Raw genomic sequence first — 16240 nt, 5'->3', positions numbered from 1 at the left:
GGGCACACATAGGAAGCAGAGGAAGAGTATCTACATTCCTAGAACTTCAGATGAAGTCTCAAGGGTTGTAGATATCCTGCCTCTCGTGCGGTAAGGGATTAATACATTCTCTCCTGAATTGCTTTAGACTTTCTGAATGTTTTTCTACATCTCCAGCTGTGCTAACAAACACCCTCCTGCAGGCATCATGCAGCCGCTGGCGTGTGTCATGCGTGACCGAAAGCTTCAGTAAATAATCTTTCCTGAGTCATCTTCACCTTCCATAATACCGATATACATATGTCTACTCCGTCCCGTGCGTCTCTCGACCAGCCTTTATATCTTCGGATAATAACCTCCTTCATCTCATCGCCGTTACCAATATGGAAACACACACACAAAAATGAAGCACAGCGAACAAAGGATCGCTCTTCCTTCAACCTCTTCCACCCATTGTGTCGGGAATCTCACAGATGAAAACGCAGCGCCTCGGAGTCGGCCTCCTCTTTTGTTGGCCGCGCGGCGTCCGGACCTCATTACGGAAAAGATTTGGCGCTGGGATGCGGTTTCCTACCTTCCATAAAAGAGCCGTTTCTATAGACGGTCGCTCTGCCGGAGGACAATTGTTTTCTTTTTTTGTGCGTAGGATTTTTTTTTTTCAACTTTAATTTCAGACCGTTGGGCGCGTTCTTTACATAGAGCTAGACGTCGTCGTCTCCCTCCGGCCTCGGGGATGGATTTCTCAGATGAATATAACAATGTCCGTCGTCTTGTTTTTCTGGAAGTGGCTCCTTAATGTTTAATATAAGAGGCGAGCGCACCTGCTCCGCGCCGACTGCATTACGCCGCCGCTACAGAAACAATTCGCGGGCCCTGACCTACATTAAAGTTTCCCAGCAACTTTTCTTTTTATTGTTAGCGGCGCGCGTGATTGCGCACCTGCCCGGCTTGCCGTAGAATGGATTAAGGATGCTTGGAGGGGAAGAGCCGATCGTGCCGCGTTCTGGATATAATTGGCGCCTCTTTATACCGTAAATCTGTCGGGTGGATATGGGGATGAATTTAAAAAAAAAAATACATGAGATAAGAGCAAAGCTTTCTAACAAGCGATCTCTACCTGTAGGATGGGGTCAGGTCTGTCTCAATAGCTTCAGGGAATATATATTATATTATAATATATATATATATATATATATATATATATATATATATATATATATATATATATATATATATAATCAAAGTTTATCCGATTGCTTTGAAAAGGCTTCTTTACCAGCGTGAATGTCTCAGTATCAGTAGGGGTTTTTGTCCACTGAGAAATACGTTCGTAAGTGCGTTGAAATTCGATCGCTTGTCTTCCATTTTCCACTACAGCAATTGCGCTGTGATTTGTCAGCCGTATGGCGCGATTGCGATGCCTTTTGCAATAGCGATTTATGACGGGAGGAAAAAAATGAGCGGGAAAGTATTTTGAATTGCATAGTAGCATGACTTCTATGTGATTTTCCTACAATTCCAAACGTTGTATAGGAGGCCAGTCGCATGGAAGATGCAGCAGTCACAAACGCAACGCAGTAATGTAAACTTTTCCTGACGGTTTCATAAGTAGGCGTTTTTTGGGCAAGTTGCACACATGGGGCTTGATTCACTAAAACTCAAATATTACACCTTATCAAAGATATCACACCATCAAAGTTAACACGCCTTATCAGAGTAGCACACAAATAACTATGCTGTGTTCCTTTTTTTCTTTCTCTGTCTGAACGAGTTAAATATCAGGTATGTAAGTGGCTGACTCAGACAGTAAGTGACTACAGTGTGACCCTCACGGATAAGAAATTCCAACTATAAAACACTTTCCTAGCAGAAAATGGCTTCTGAGAGCAAGAAAGAGATAAAAAGGGGAATTGCTTAACAGTGAGAGTCACACTGTAGTCACTTCCTGTCTTTCAGACAGAGAAAGAAAAAAAGGAACACAGCATAGTTATTTGTGTGCTAGGCACTGTACATACACATGTCTGTCTCATCATGTCACATGTCACCTCGGGTATCCTTTAAAGAAACCATTGGACATACTTACTGACTAATATTTTTGAATAGATGTAATTATTGCTAAGGTTCCTTTAATGCTTTCTGCGCCCCCTGGAAATTCATCCCCCGGTGTCTCCCTGCCGCCCAGCCAGAGCCAACTATCAGGGCTTACAGTCCTGCGCTGAGGCGCTTGATCCGCCGCCAACGCCAGCGTTCGGATGGCTGGGACTTGTCTGGGATATCTGGGCAATATTGCAGAAAGATTGGCGCTGAACCGCAGGACATATGTAGGCTTCTAATTATAGCTGATGAGAAGGAGAGAAACGCCAGATCTGTCCGCTCACTCTCAGGCACCCGCGCTTTACTGAGATCTCTGCAAACCCTTCTGTAGCTGGCGGTGTGCAAAGCTTATTTCCACCGAGAGACAGAAAACGATTCCAGCCAGGCATCCTATTATGTTCTACAAGACCTGTTCTAGAAGCGCCATTCCTAAGCTCGTTACAGTGCGGAGTTACTTATATACTGAGTACCCCCCTCCCCTGTTATGGGTAACCTTATCTCCACCACCGCTAGACACACGGATATTTGTAGGGAGGGGAGGCAGTGAATGAGATGGTAAAACAGCAAAGCCCCCGTCATCATCAGCAATGCAGGCAACCGGACGTCTCGACTAACTGGCATGCCTGAAGGAATAACAGGGAAGTTTTTTTTTTTTGGGGGGGGGATTCGGCAGGTTTGGAGGCCAGCAATTCTGCTCATTAAAGGAATGGCAACTCCTGGGGAATTTTTCCCCCTAGCCAGTCCTTGCCTGGCTCTACCACTTTCAAGATTCACGCAGCTGAGGGAGGAGTCTCCCTGGTGTAAAGGCGTGGCCTACAAGGCTGGGGGTGTGGTTTTCAAGGGCAACCCCGCCAATCCATAGTAGTTTGATATCCTAAAGGTGAGTACACACCTTTGATGGATGTCGTCCATCAGGGGTCGGGTCCTGATCCCCGGCATTTTTGGGCTGCACAGACGTGTGTCAGCTGTATAGCTGACGACGTGCTCTGTTGCTATGCGGGGGAGGCAGAGGCACAAGGGAGTGGCGCATGCGTGGGGGAGCAGCATAACAATGCACTCAGCCATCTGCCGGGCAGAATGCTTGCTCAGGGGCTGCTGTACACATGCTTGATTATTACCGGCCGGTGGTTATCAGCCGACTCAGCCGACTTTAGTCAGGAGTGCGTCAGGGGTGTTGCTAGGATCCTAAGAGATTTGGGGCACTTTTAGGATCTCCAGATGGAAAATGGGTGTGGCCACGCACCAGACTGTGGGTGTGGTCATGGATAGAGCCAAATTTACATGAAATTAACAGCAATCTAAGGACTGCGCAGTAAAATGTTGGATGAAGCCCCCTCGCAGCGTGACCAAGCGTCCTGTAGGACGCGAAACGGCTGTCGCTAGGCCCACTTCTGTCCCTCACTCCCACCTCCAACGCTGACAGGTTTGCACACTGAACCACAATCAAGGTATTTTGTATATATCGCATATGGATTGTGTCATTCAAAGAACTATCACTGTTGTTGTTCACTTGCAATAAATACGTAAGACTGGATGGAAGATGCACGCTGCCTGGTCTTAAACGCATACAAACTGTATCTCTTTCTTCAAACATACTACCAGCGGAGTACACGTCCAATGCAAGTAATAGGAATGAATGCAGCCTGTCAAAGCTAATTTAGCCACCAAAAATACACTTTCTCGCATAAAAGCTGGGTGCAATACACCTCTTAAAGGGGAAGTGCCACACTATCTCTGTATCTCTTGATAAACAGTCCCCCATAGCATTCCCGGATCTTCTAGTGGACCCCCTCCCATGCTCCCACTGGCCTCCAGTTGAGGCACCAAAGCTCTCTGCATATAAAGGCACCACAGCACCCAGTATGCCCACAGAGAGGCACCACAGCACCCAGCATACCCCCATTGATGCACCACAGCTCCCAGCATGCCCACTATTGAGGCACCACAGCTGACTCTGCCTGGGGGACATCTGAGTCACCCCAGAATAGATCCGGGGCACGTGCCACTGATCTTTGGGGCTAGCATCGCCCCTGGTGTGCATACAAGCCTTACCCCTCCCAATCTATGCCTAACCCTACCAATTAAGCCCAACCAACGATCCTTTTCCACTGCTAGGCATTCACTCTATATAATAGCTGAATGCCTGGCGCTATTGCATTGTGGGAAGACGAGCAGCAGTAGGTTGGAGTTCCCCTGTAAGTTTTACTGGGTTAGAATTGGCGGTTTCTGCAGCGGACACAGCGATGGGGACGGAATTCTCGAGGAGAGAGAGCGAGCGGGCTCAATTTCCCCAGCGCTGTCGTCTTATTGATCGCATCTGCGAGGTCGCTGAACCCTGTTTATCCTACCTCGGGAGAACAAAGCCTGCGTGTTCCCACACACCTGCACGTGTAATTGGCCTTCCTGTAACAATGTGCGCACTGTCGGCTCATGTGCTGAGCGATGGACGCTATACATCAAAGTCCAGGAATGGCTCCGATGCCTCTGTCCTTAATTAAAGGGGACTTGGACTCTTGCACAGGACAGATGGAAAACACAGAGAAAGGTACCCTCTATGTATTTAGAGAGTTTAGCCTGTCTAATTCCCCCTCATCTGTCACTAATCACCACTGTAATTTGATATCTCAGCAGAGCAGCTAATTTGTAAACACAGGATATTAACCCTATGTCTGCTTCCATGAAAGCAGGAAGTAGACACACTGCAGATTTATTGCAGGACTTGTATCAGCTGTAAGGCCTGGAACCCACTACAAATCGCTATCGCTAATTGCAGTCGCTAGCGTTTTGTAAGAGCGTTTTGTAAGCGATTTCCTGATCGTTTTCTGGCGATTTCGGTAGCGATTTTAAAAAGTGTCAGCGTTTTGCCAGCGATTGTGTAGCGATTAGCGTCTTTAATTCTGATTGCTCCTTTCAATTCATTTAAAAATTTTTACAGTGTGCAGTAACTTCAAAACGCTAGCAAAATCGCAGGTGCAGGTTTTGACGAGCGATTACGCCAGCTTTTATATACTTTGCAGAAAAGCTAATGCTATACGCTAAAAATGCTGCATGTCCTGCGTTTGCGATTTTGGTAATCGCAATCGCTCCAGTGGAAGTTGGCCCATCCATTAACATTAGCTGAGCGTTTACGGAAATCGCTACTGTTTTGAATCGGTCCCTAAACACTCATAAAATCGCTCTAGTAGGTTCCAGCCCTCACAAAGGAATGTTTTACTTTAAAGGTTATTATGCTGTTGCATATTTTTCGGAGCAGAGAGGGAGTTCTGAGTTCAGGTCCACTTTAGAGATTGTCATTATTTGAAAAACATCTCGTGTGATTGTCACTAGCGTTTCACCCATACACAGGACAGATTTATTGCATGGAGTCATTTCAAGGTACATAACCCAATCCTGAAGTGTTCTCGCTGCTCACTGCTAGGTGCAAAGAGGACCTTCCATGAATCAGTAAGGCCTGGAACCCACTACAAATCGCAAATCGCTAGCCTTTTTTAATGAGCGTTTTGTAAGCAATTTCTTGAGTGTTTTCTGGTGATTTTGGGAGCGATTTTAAAAGTGTAAGCTTTATGCCAGCGATTGTGATAGCGATTTGCGATTAGTGATTTTAATTCTGATTGGTCCTTTCAATGTATCATCATTTTATTTACAGTTTGCATTAAAGAAAACCTGAACTGAAAATGAAAAGTCAAAATAAGCATACACAAGTCATACTTACCTTCCATGTAGTCTACTCCTCAGTGTCTTTCTCCTCTCCCGCGTCCTGTTTGTTCACTGTGATCAAGGGAATTTTCCGTCCTCCATTTTTAAAATGGTCATTACCCATAACAGCTTTCTGGTCAGCACACAGTTAAACTGTAACATCGCCATAGGAAAACATGGACATTACCTGGTACATCCGTTTTCCTCTCAGCTATAACTGACAGCAACTGATATTTTACTGACAGCAACTGATATATTTCAGATCTGACATAATGTTGTCAGAACTGGAAGGGATTATTGTCAGAAGAAAATGGTGAGCTTCTGAGAGGAACTGATGGCAAGGTAACTATGTAATGTTCATTTGAAGTTACCTCATGTGTTTATTTTAAATATTTTTACTCAGTACAGGTTCTCTTTAACTTAAAATCGCGCTCAAATCGAAATGTGTAGCGATTCACATTTGATTACGCCAGCTTTATATGCTTTACGTTGCACAAACGCTAACACAAACGCTACATGTGCTGCGATAGCTATTTTGCAAATCGCAATCATTTCAGTGGAATTTGGCCCATCCATTAATATTCGCTGAGCGTTTAGGGAAATCGCTAGCGTTTTGAATTGCTCTCTAAACACTCAAAAAATTGCTCTAGTCATGGGTTCCAGCCCTCACATGGATTCATACGTGGCTGCATTCACTGAGCAAGTAATGCAGCAAATGTGGACCGGATTCATCACCAGATATCTAACATTCTGTGGCAAATCACTGCTCCTCTTACCCGGGTCATATTGGAATATTGTGTGTGTGTGTGTGTGTGGGGGGGGGGGGGGTCACGGTGAGTATCCTGAATAATTTACTGTATTATTACAGGGCTTCTTTAATTTTTTTTAAATTTTTTTTATGTGGACCTTGAAATTACAACCACAATGCTGTTAATTCACACACCTCATATTAACCCTCACAATGATCAGATGTGACCCAGGCTTCCCTTTAACTGTGGAAGCTGCAGTTGCAGCACACCTCTCAGCATCCCTCAGTGTGATCTGATATAACTCAGGCTGCCCTCTAGCTGCAGATGCGGAAACTTCAGGAATACGGTACAGTCAAAAATTCAAGGGTGAGGATGGAAGGGGTTAAATGCTTTATTAAACACACTGTGCATGGAGTGAGTGCAGAGCTGCAGTAGGAGGAGCTGAACTGGGTCAGGTGATCTGCTGTGTGCTGGGGAGGAAACTTAAACCCTGCTGGCGATAAGGAGATACTGGATGCTGCCAAGCAGGAACCTTCCATACGTTATCGTAAAATGGGCTGGCAGGCACAAATCATTGCAACTTGTTAATTAATGCAAGTTTACTATCCTCTGTATTTACAATGGGAGGCTTTGAGAACGATGTACCACCATCTGGCTTGTTCGATCGGAATCTCTTCGTCAAAAGTGATCACATCTCAGCTAAGAGAGAGAGCTTTTTTTTGCAGCATGCCAACAAGCAAGCTGTGCTGTTATTGCACACTGCAATTTCCATTCCATTCTTATTTGAATAACATTCGATCTCAGCCTCGCATTGAATCCAAAACAAGCAGCAAAGGATTTCAAAAGCAGGCACATAGAACACTTATTAGGAAACTCACAAAGCAATGCAAAAGCAAAGCAAAGGGTATTCAGAGGAAGGTCAACGGTAAATGCAGATCAAATGCAAAAACTAAACATCCGAGTCCCCTGAGCCTTACAGTTTGCTTAAAGGTCCACTGTCGTGAAAAAAGTAGGCAGTTGTGACAGAACCGACAGGTTTTGGACCAGTCCATCTCCTCATGGTAGATTCTCAGGGTTTTCCTGAACAGTAGTCGCAAAGTCTAACTGACAAAATAGTGTGCAAGTGAGTAGGGAGGCTGGCTGGTAGCTTTCTATTTTGGCAGTTAAACTGCTGTTCAGGAATTGCTGTTGAAAACAAACAAAACCCTAAGAATCCCTCATGAGGGGATGGACTGGCCCAAAACCTGTCGGTTCTGTCAGAATTTAAATGCCTACTTTTTTTACGATAGCGGTCCTTTAACTTTCCATTGACTGTTTTAACATCACAATTACAGCCGTATTGACCGACGTCAGCGCTGTCTCCAGTTTCCCTGGGACGGTCGGAGTCGTTCTTTAGTCCTCTGCTGAGTTCTCTATCCGGACCCATCCAGGAAGCTGGGGTGGGCGGGGGGGGGGGGGGGGGTTGTCAGTGAGGGATGTGAAGTTGCTGTATCAGCAGGCTGGGAAGATATAGAATGTAGTCATTGTACTATATGCGGTGCTGTGATTTATTACACCAGCCACAGCTGGGAGACAATCAGCAGCCCTTCAGCCGAGTGGCTCAGGATCCATTATTATCAGCTAATTAGTGCTGCTTTTGTGCGGTAAAGCTGGGCTGGGGGTGCAGAGAGATGCAGTATTTATTTAGAGAAGTGCTGGGTGTCTGCGCACATTTTTTTGTGTCCAGTAAGCATGTTTGTGCGGTAATGACAACATCTGCTTCACAATACACAACCGGCATTCGTCCAAACGTGCAGATTCATAAACACTCAGCCGTTCATCTGAAGGAAGTGACATCACTGGTCAGAGTCCTTGCAGGAAGTGACTTCGCTGGTCAGAGTCCCTGCAGGAGAAGTGACATCACTGGTCAGAGTCCCTGCAGGAGAAGTGACATCGCTGATAAAAGTTCCTGCAAGGGAAGTGACATCACTGGTCAGAGTCCCTGCAGGGGAAGTGACATCACTGATAAATGTTCCTGCAGGGGAACTGACATCACTGGTCAAGAGTCCACGCAGGAAGTGGCATCACTGGTCAGAGTCCCTGCAGGAAGTGACATCTCTGGTCAGAGTCCCTGCAGGGGAAGTGACTTCACTGGTCAGAGTCCCTGCAGGAAGTGACCTCACTGGTCAGAGTCCCTGAAGACGAAGTACCAGTGTTTCAGCGGTGCATTCAGGCAAGATGTTATCACCATGGCTCTCCTGCTGGTCCTTAATCTATAGGATTGGGGTTACTATACATCTCTGTCCATGTGATATATTTCTAATAACAGAGAGGTGTTTTTTTTACATTTCTTTGTGAATTTTTGATGGGAAATTTTTCTTTCATACACGGGAACTTTCTTTCATAGATGTGCATCCACGATTTTACCTAAATCACAGCTTTACAGTGGACTGGGATCCACACAATTACATCTGATTAGTATTAATATTTATATAGCACCAACATCTTCTGCAGCGCTGTACAGAGTATATTGTCTTGTCACATAACTGTCCCTCAGAGGGGCTCACACTCTAATCCCTACCATAGTCTTATGTCTATGTATGTATTGTGTAGTGTATGCATCGTAGTCTAGGGCCAATTTAGGGGGAAGCCAAATAACTTATCTGGATGTTTTTTGGGTTGTGGGAGGAAACTGGTGTGCCTGGAGGAAACCCACACATACATGGGGAGAACATACAAACTCTGCGCAGATAGTGCCCTGGGTGGGATTCGAAACAAGGACCCAGTACTGCAAGGCAAGAGTACTAACCACTACACCACCGTGCTGCCCCAAGCTGATAAAGGTATCATCCGAAATGGACAAAAGATGATATTTTTGGCTTGCATGCAACTTGTAGGCAATGTGATGCCAAATCCTCGCCGCACATAGGGAATACCGATCTATACGTCATTGTCATGTGATGGACAGAAGATGACCCCCACCTGCGATGGACAGAAGATGTCCTCCACCTGCAATGGACAGAAGATGACCCCACCTGCGATGGACAGAAGATGACCCCCACCTGCAGTGGACAGAAGATGACCCCCACCTGCGATGGACAGAAGATGACCTCCACCTGCGGACGTTCCCGCGTCCGCCGACAGCCGCGCTACGGGAACAGAATGTCTTTTCCCGCATAACGGAATAAGACGTGGGCACCGGCAGCCGTCACTGTGTATCAACAGCTCCATTAGCTCCGCATCGTTTTCATTTGTGCTATAAATTGTCTCGATGAGAACAATTTAGTTTTTCCATCAGTTCTGTCATTTACATAAACGGCGCTTTCGTCGGGCTCGGGAAAAAAGTTATCAGACGTGAAAAAAAGTCCAATTATAAAGAGAATTTAGAACCATGGCTTGTGTGCTTAATGTTAGATAGAAGATGAAGGTCGTGTTTATGCAGCAAACTGATTAGACGAGATGTCAGCAGACGTTTGCAGGAAGACAGACGTTGCGGTAGGATTTCAAGATCGGCTGTCCAGCAATGTAAACATTAAGAAGGACCGACTTGTTTCACTCTGCAGCAGAACTAACAGTGCTAGACGCTGTACCAGTAACGTCACTAGGGGAGTGTGGTAGGGGTGGACCGCACCAAGTGTCACCAGCAGAGGGGGTGACACCAAGCTCTAGGCTAAAGAAGGGTGGTGCAAGGCTATGTAAATGTAGACCTGGCTAATGCCTCATGTCCTGCTCTTCTCCCTTCTGGCTGCTTTGTGATGAGCTGATAACAGTGTTCAGAGGCCACCAGGGCCACATGATAGTCACCTTAAAGGACACCCGAGGTGACATGTGACATGATGAGATAGACATGTGTATGTACAGTGCCTAGCACACAAATAACTCTGCTGTGTTCCCCTTTTCCTTTCTCTGCCTGAAAGAGTTAAACATCAGGTATGCAAGTGACAATTTCTGTCTGGGTCGGGACTGGGTCAGACTGGGTCAGACTATAGCATAACTCCTAATGATAAATAATTACAGCCATAAAACACTTTCCTGTCAGTAAATGGCTTCTGAGAGCAGGAAAGGGATAAAAAGGATCAATAATTCATAGATTTTAGCTCTGGTATACTTCAGTGAAGGTGTCATTGAGCAGAGACAATGAAACAGTAAAAACTTAAAAACTAGATTTAAATGTAAGATAAAACTGTGGGATATGTAAAAAAGTCACTCCCATTGCAACTGTATCCCATGTAAATCCTTCCAACCAGGGCCGGATTTACCATAAGGCACTCTAGGCACATGCCTACAGGCGCCTGGTGATGGAAAGGCGATTCACTCCTCTACCCAAGTGCCTCCCTCCCGCCTTCCCTATGCAGAGTCCTGAGCAGAGTGTAAGGCCTGGTGCACACCAAAAACCGCTAGCAGATCCGCAAAATGCTAGCAGATTTTGAAACGCTTTTTCTTCTTTTTCTGCAGCGTTTCAGCTAGCGTTTTGCGGTTTTGTGTAGCGGTTTTGGTATAGTAGATTTCATGTATTGTTACAGTAAAGCTGTTACTGAACAGCTACTGTAACAAAAAACGCCTGGCAAACTGCTCTGAAGTGCCGTTTTTCAGAGCGGTTTGCGGTTTTCCTATACTTAACATTGAGGCAGAAACGCATCCGCAATCCAAAATCTGCAGCAGCCCAGGAGTATGCGTTTCTGCAAAACGCCTCCCGCTCTGGTGTGCACCAGCCCATTGAAATACATTACCCTAGCGGATCCGCACCCGCAAGCAGATCGCAAACCGCAGCGGAAACGCTCCGGTGTGCACTAGGCCTAAATGAGAGGTTTCTCACCCTGCTCTCAGCTTTCCACTGACCAGATCTCCCTTCAGTCTGGGGCACCTCTAGTTACCTAATACTTGGGGGCATCTCTAGCTAGTAAATAGTGATGATAGCCCTGGCTACCTAATGCTGAGGGGCACATCTAGCTACCTATGACAGGAAAGGGAAGGAAGGAAGAAGTGGGACAGCCAGCACACTTGCGGTGCCGTGTGGCAGTTTTTTTTTTAGGTTCATGGAGAGTGAAGTCTTAGGTGCCAGGACAGGAAGCGGGAAAAAAGGGCGCAGGCAGCTAGTGGACAAAAAGGGCGCCGCCATTCACTCTCATAATAAATAACGTTTAATGGGCGCCGAGCAGGAAAAAAGGGCGCCGGAGATAAATAACGTTTACAAACGGCGCCCGGAGATTTTTAATGATTTATAACTGTGCTTGTGGTGATTTACGTTTATAAAATGCAACCGTGCCGAATAACGTTCATAAAAATACTAAACATATTTATCTTATTTAACTAATTAAAACATTTTTTAAAGTTTTATCCCTTACTGTTTGTAAAACATTATCATTCACAAAATAAAGCGATCAGTACGTAACGTAAATTGCAAAATATTTTTGCAGCCACAATTAGTAAAACATTATTATCCACATAATAAAGCGATCAGTAAGGGGGGTCTTAGGTTTAGGCACCACCAGGGGGGTCTTAGGGTTAGGCAGCACCAGGGGGGTCTTAGGTTTAGGCACCACCAGGGGGGTCTTAGGGTTAGGCACCACCAGGGAGGTCTTAGGGTTAGGCACCACCAGGGGGGGTCTTAGGTTTAGGCACCACCAGGGGGGGTCTTAGGTTTAGGCACCACCAGGGGGGGTCTTAGGTTTAGGCACCACCAGGGGGGGGTCTTAGGTTTAGGCACCACCAGGGGGGTCTTAGGGTTAGGCACCACCAGGGGGGTCTTAGGGTTAGGCACCACCAGGGGGGTTTTAGGTTTAGGCATCACCAGGGGGGTCTTAGGGTTAGGCACCACCAGGGGGGTCTTAGGGTTAGGCACCACCAGGGGGGGTCTTAGGTTTAGGCACCACCAGGGGGGTCTAGGGGTTAGGGATAGGTACAGGGAGGGTTCTGTGTGAGAGTAGGGTTAGGTATTGTTTTAGTAAAATTTTAGTAATACTTACTAATGTTTTACAACACTTATTACGAACGTAGTTATATTTATATCATCGTTATAAAGAATATTTTCAGATTTTATTATAAGAACAAACCATAAATGAAGGTTATTCACAATAATATATAATTATAACAATTAAACATATATTATCAGTTTTTTAATAAACGTAATTATAAGTTTCACTTTTGAAACAGGGAAGATTAACGTTTTCACAATTGCCGATTTCATAAACATTATTTAATGATTTATAATTTTGTAAAACATTATTTGTAAACAAAATATAGCACACTATTTTTATAAACGCTATTAATGATTAATTATTAATTAGCGTTTACACCCCGCGCCCTTTTTGTCCGGGCGCCCTTTTTGTACGTACGCGCCAGGACATCTGTGCCTATAGGCTCCCGTGATGTAAATCCAGACCTGCTTCCCACCAAACCAACAATATCAAGTGTGTCCAGTACTCTGCCCCTCCCTCTTCCCCCACAGCAGGCATTGCCAGAACCCACCCATAGTAGAGTGTGGCCAGTATATCAATCCCTACCTCCTCCCCCCATACCTCTTCCCCCACAGCAGGCATGGCCAGAACCCACCCTTAGCAAAGTGTGGCCAGTATAACAACCCCTAACTCCTCCTCCCATACCTCTTCCCCCACAGCAGGCATGGCCAGAACCCACCCATAGCAGAGTGTGACCATCCTTTGCAAAGTCCATCTTGTGTGTTGGGATATGATTTGTAATGTACCTGCATTGGGGAGCCTCACTAGGACCTAGGCGCTGTGTGGATTTGCTAGGAAGTGTATTGTGTCACAGGTGGAGGTGGTGAAGGGGCATTTGGATATCTACAGTACTACTTTATGCCTTTTTTGAAGTGTCCGCTCCCGGTGGCCTTGGACAGAGCATATCAATTGGATCTCTCGATTGAACGTTGCTGTATCCAATCTGGGACTCTGAGCTTGTAGTGCGATCATTTTATGTGTATACATAGCTCCCAACTGTCCCTTTTTCGGAGGGACAGTCCCTTTTTGGAAGCCCTGTCCCTTTTTCCCTCTCATTTGTCCCTCTTTCAGGACTTTGTCCCTCTTCCTATATAAAAATATATATTTCTATACTAAAATTGTGTTTGATTGACTCTAAGCTTTATTCCCATCCTTTAAATTGATATATTACTAATTATAAAATGTTACTATGAAGGAAAATGAACCAGGATAGAAAGGACCAGTGTGGTATGGTATGCGTGACTAGGGGCGTGGTGGGGGTGTGACCAGGGGTGTGGCATGGGCGTGGCTTAAGTGTCCCTTTTTCTCATCTCAAAAAGTTGGGAGGTATGTGTATAGTTTTTGAAAGCAAAAGTGACTTTTTTGTTATTGCGCTCCACGGTTTAAAGGAAATAGTGATAGTTTAACCTTCCATCCTCAGCGCGGTATTTTACTGGAGTTTACTTTTTTTGCACATCTGGGTGCAGTTTGGACCAATTTCAAGCTGCTTATATTTTTTGCACATTTGGGTGCAAATTGATCTGCCCAATTTCAAGCTTATTATCATTTGCATTTCGTAGGTATTACCGATATCTCATTGTATGCGTGGCTGGATGGTATAATGGTTAAGGGCTCTGCCTCTGACGCAGGAGACCAGGGTTCGAACCCCGGCTCTGCCTGATCAGTAAGCCGGCACCTATTCAGTAGGAGACCTTTGGCAAGTCTCCCTAACACTGCTGCTCTGGCCTAACACTGCTACTGCCTATAGAGCGCGCCCTAGTGGCTGCTGCTCTGGTGCTTTGAGTCCGCCAGGAGAAAAGCGCGATATAAATATTATTTGTCTTGTCTTGTATGTGTCAAGTAGTCGCTATGAGAGGCAGGGGTTCTAATGGCCCCGGCATATGTATGCAGTATAAGGATCATTACGGCACTGATCATAAACGAGAAAATAGTGTGATTATTCGCAATCCTAGTGATTCAGCAACCGATAGGAAGAAAGAGCCGTTTAATGTCACGTATTGTAAATCGCAAGCAGCATATTTAGTGCATCGAGTATAACGCGCTGCGTATAGAAATGCAAAACTGCACACTAAGCATCTTCCGCTTGCCAAAAATCAATAGCATATTTACAAGTCCACAGCCACCGAGCACAGCTTAGCAACCGCCGTATAACAGTATTAGCAGTAAGGAGAACCCACTCCGCACAGAATAAAGTACCAAAGAGCGTGTGAACGGAATACAATGTGGCGAGGTATGTTCGGGGAAACTCGTTTAAAGGGTTAATTAACCGCTTTCGGACCGTGGTAATCTCATGGAAATCTACACCCTGTTTATGGCTGCTTATTCCTGCCGGGGCGTAGATTTCAAATACCACAAGCACAGACCGGCTGGTACCTCCAATCTCATTGGCTCACAATGATCACAGGGTCAGAAGCATATGAAAGCGGCTCCTGACTGGCTCACAGAGCTCTGCTGTCATAGCGACGGCTGAGTAAGTGGCCTGCAGTGACGGGTGATTGGCATGAACGGTGAGAGCAGTGGGTCCGTGCGGAAAGACATCGGTAAACCCTGTTTTAGCCAGTTGCTGATTTTTCTGTCATCAGTAGTATCTGAATCACACACCTGAAACAAGCACGTGGCAAACGTAGTGTAACTTAAAGAGAAACCGTAACCAAGAATTGACCTTCATCCCAATCAGTAGCTGATACCCCCTTTCCCATGAGAAATCTTTTCCTTTTCTCAAACAGATCATCGGGGGGCGCTGTATGGCTTATATTGTGGTGAAACCCCTCCCACAGTGTGATGTCAGAACCATGGGCCTGGCAGTTTCCTGTCTGTGAACCTTGTTGCATTGTGGGAAATAACAGCTGGTTACAGCTGTTTCCAACTACAAAAAAAAAGCAAGCAGCATCTCCTTCCAGTGACGTCACCTGCCAGCAGTAAAAATGTCAACATGTGGTAAATGTCAGAATGTAAATCAGGGAGAGGAAAGATTTTACAATGGGCAAACACTGACAATCATTTATACATAATTATGGTAAAAATGAAGCTTTTTTAATTATATTCACTGGCGTCAAACTGATCTGCATGCTTGTTCAGGGTTGATGGCTAAAAGTTTAGAGGCAGAAGTTCCGTGGGACAGCCAAGCAATCTGCACTATTTAAAGTAAACTTGTAATGAAGAAATTCCCCTGGGGGGTACTCACCTCGGGAGGGGAAAGCCTCTGGATCCGATCCAGGCTTTCCCCGTCCTCTCGATCCTGCGCCGGGACCCCCTAGCAATCCGAAAACTATAACAATCGTGTGGGTAATGCGCAGGCACACCAGAACCAGAGACGAAGCACCCTCATCTATTTTACCATATATATCAGTGGGAACATTAGAGAAAACACCTACCCTGCTCTCTGCTTCATCCTTCACTGCTCAGCCTGCCAGCCCTGATAAAATCCCAGACTGAGCATCCAGTCTGGCCTTGCTCAGGAATCATTATAGCTGAGCCTGTCTTCTCTGATGTTTTTTCAAGCCCAAGCCTGCCCCTTTCTGGTTCTGCTATAATAACTCAGCTATAATGATTCCTGAGTAAAGCCAGACTGAATGCTCAGTCGGGGGATTTTTTCACCACTGTGAGCTCTGCCGGCGATTTGTGCCGGTTGGTTGAGACTGCTGGTTAGTTGTGTTCTGGATAACTGAGATTCTACTGTATTATTATTCTTCTGGATGTCTTTAAGGGCAATTGTAGTGAGAGGCATATGGAGGCTGCCATATTGATTTCCTTTTAAGCAATACCAGTAGCCTGGCAGCCCTGCTG

At 45.6% G+C, this 16240-nt stretch overlaps 1 protein-coding gene across 5 annotated transcripts in view; it reads left to right on the top strand.

Moving 5' to 3' along the window:
* LOC137528643 (connector enhancer of kinase suppressor of ras 2-like) overlaps window positions 1-16240 on the top strand; it is a 563792-nt gene that overhangs the window by 98235 nt on the left and 449317 nt on the right. The gene's annotated exons all lie outside the window — the stretch shown is intronic.

This window comes from Hyperolius riggenbachi, chromosome 8 (genome assembly GCF_040937935.1).
Source record: "Hyperolius riggenbachi isolate aHypRig1 chromosome 8, aHypRig1.pri, whole genome shotgun sequence".
Taxonomy (NCBI): Eukaryota; Metazoa; Chordata; class Amphibia; order Anura; family Hyperoliidae; genus Hyperolius; species Hyperolius riggenbachi.
Note: the sequence above shows the minus strand (reverse complement) of the source record. Positions and strands in the feature narration are given on the sequence as shown.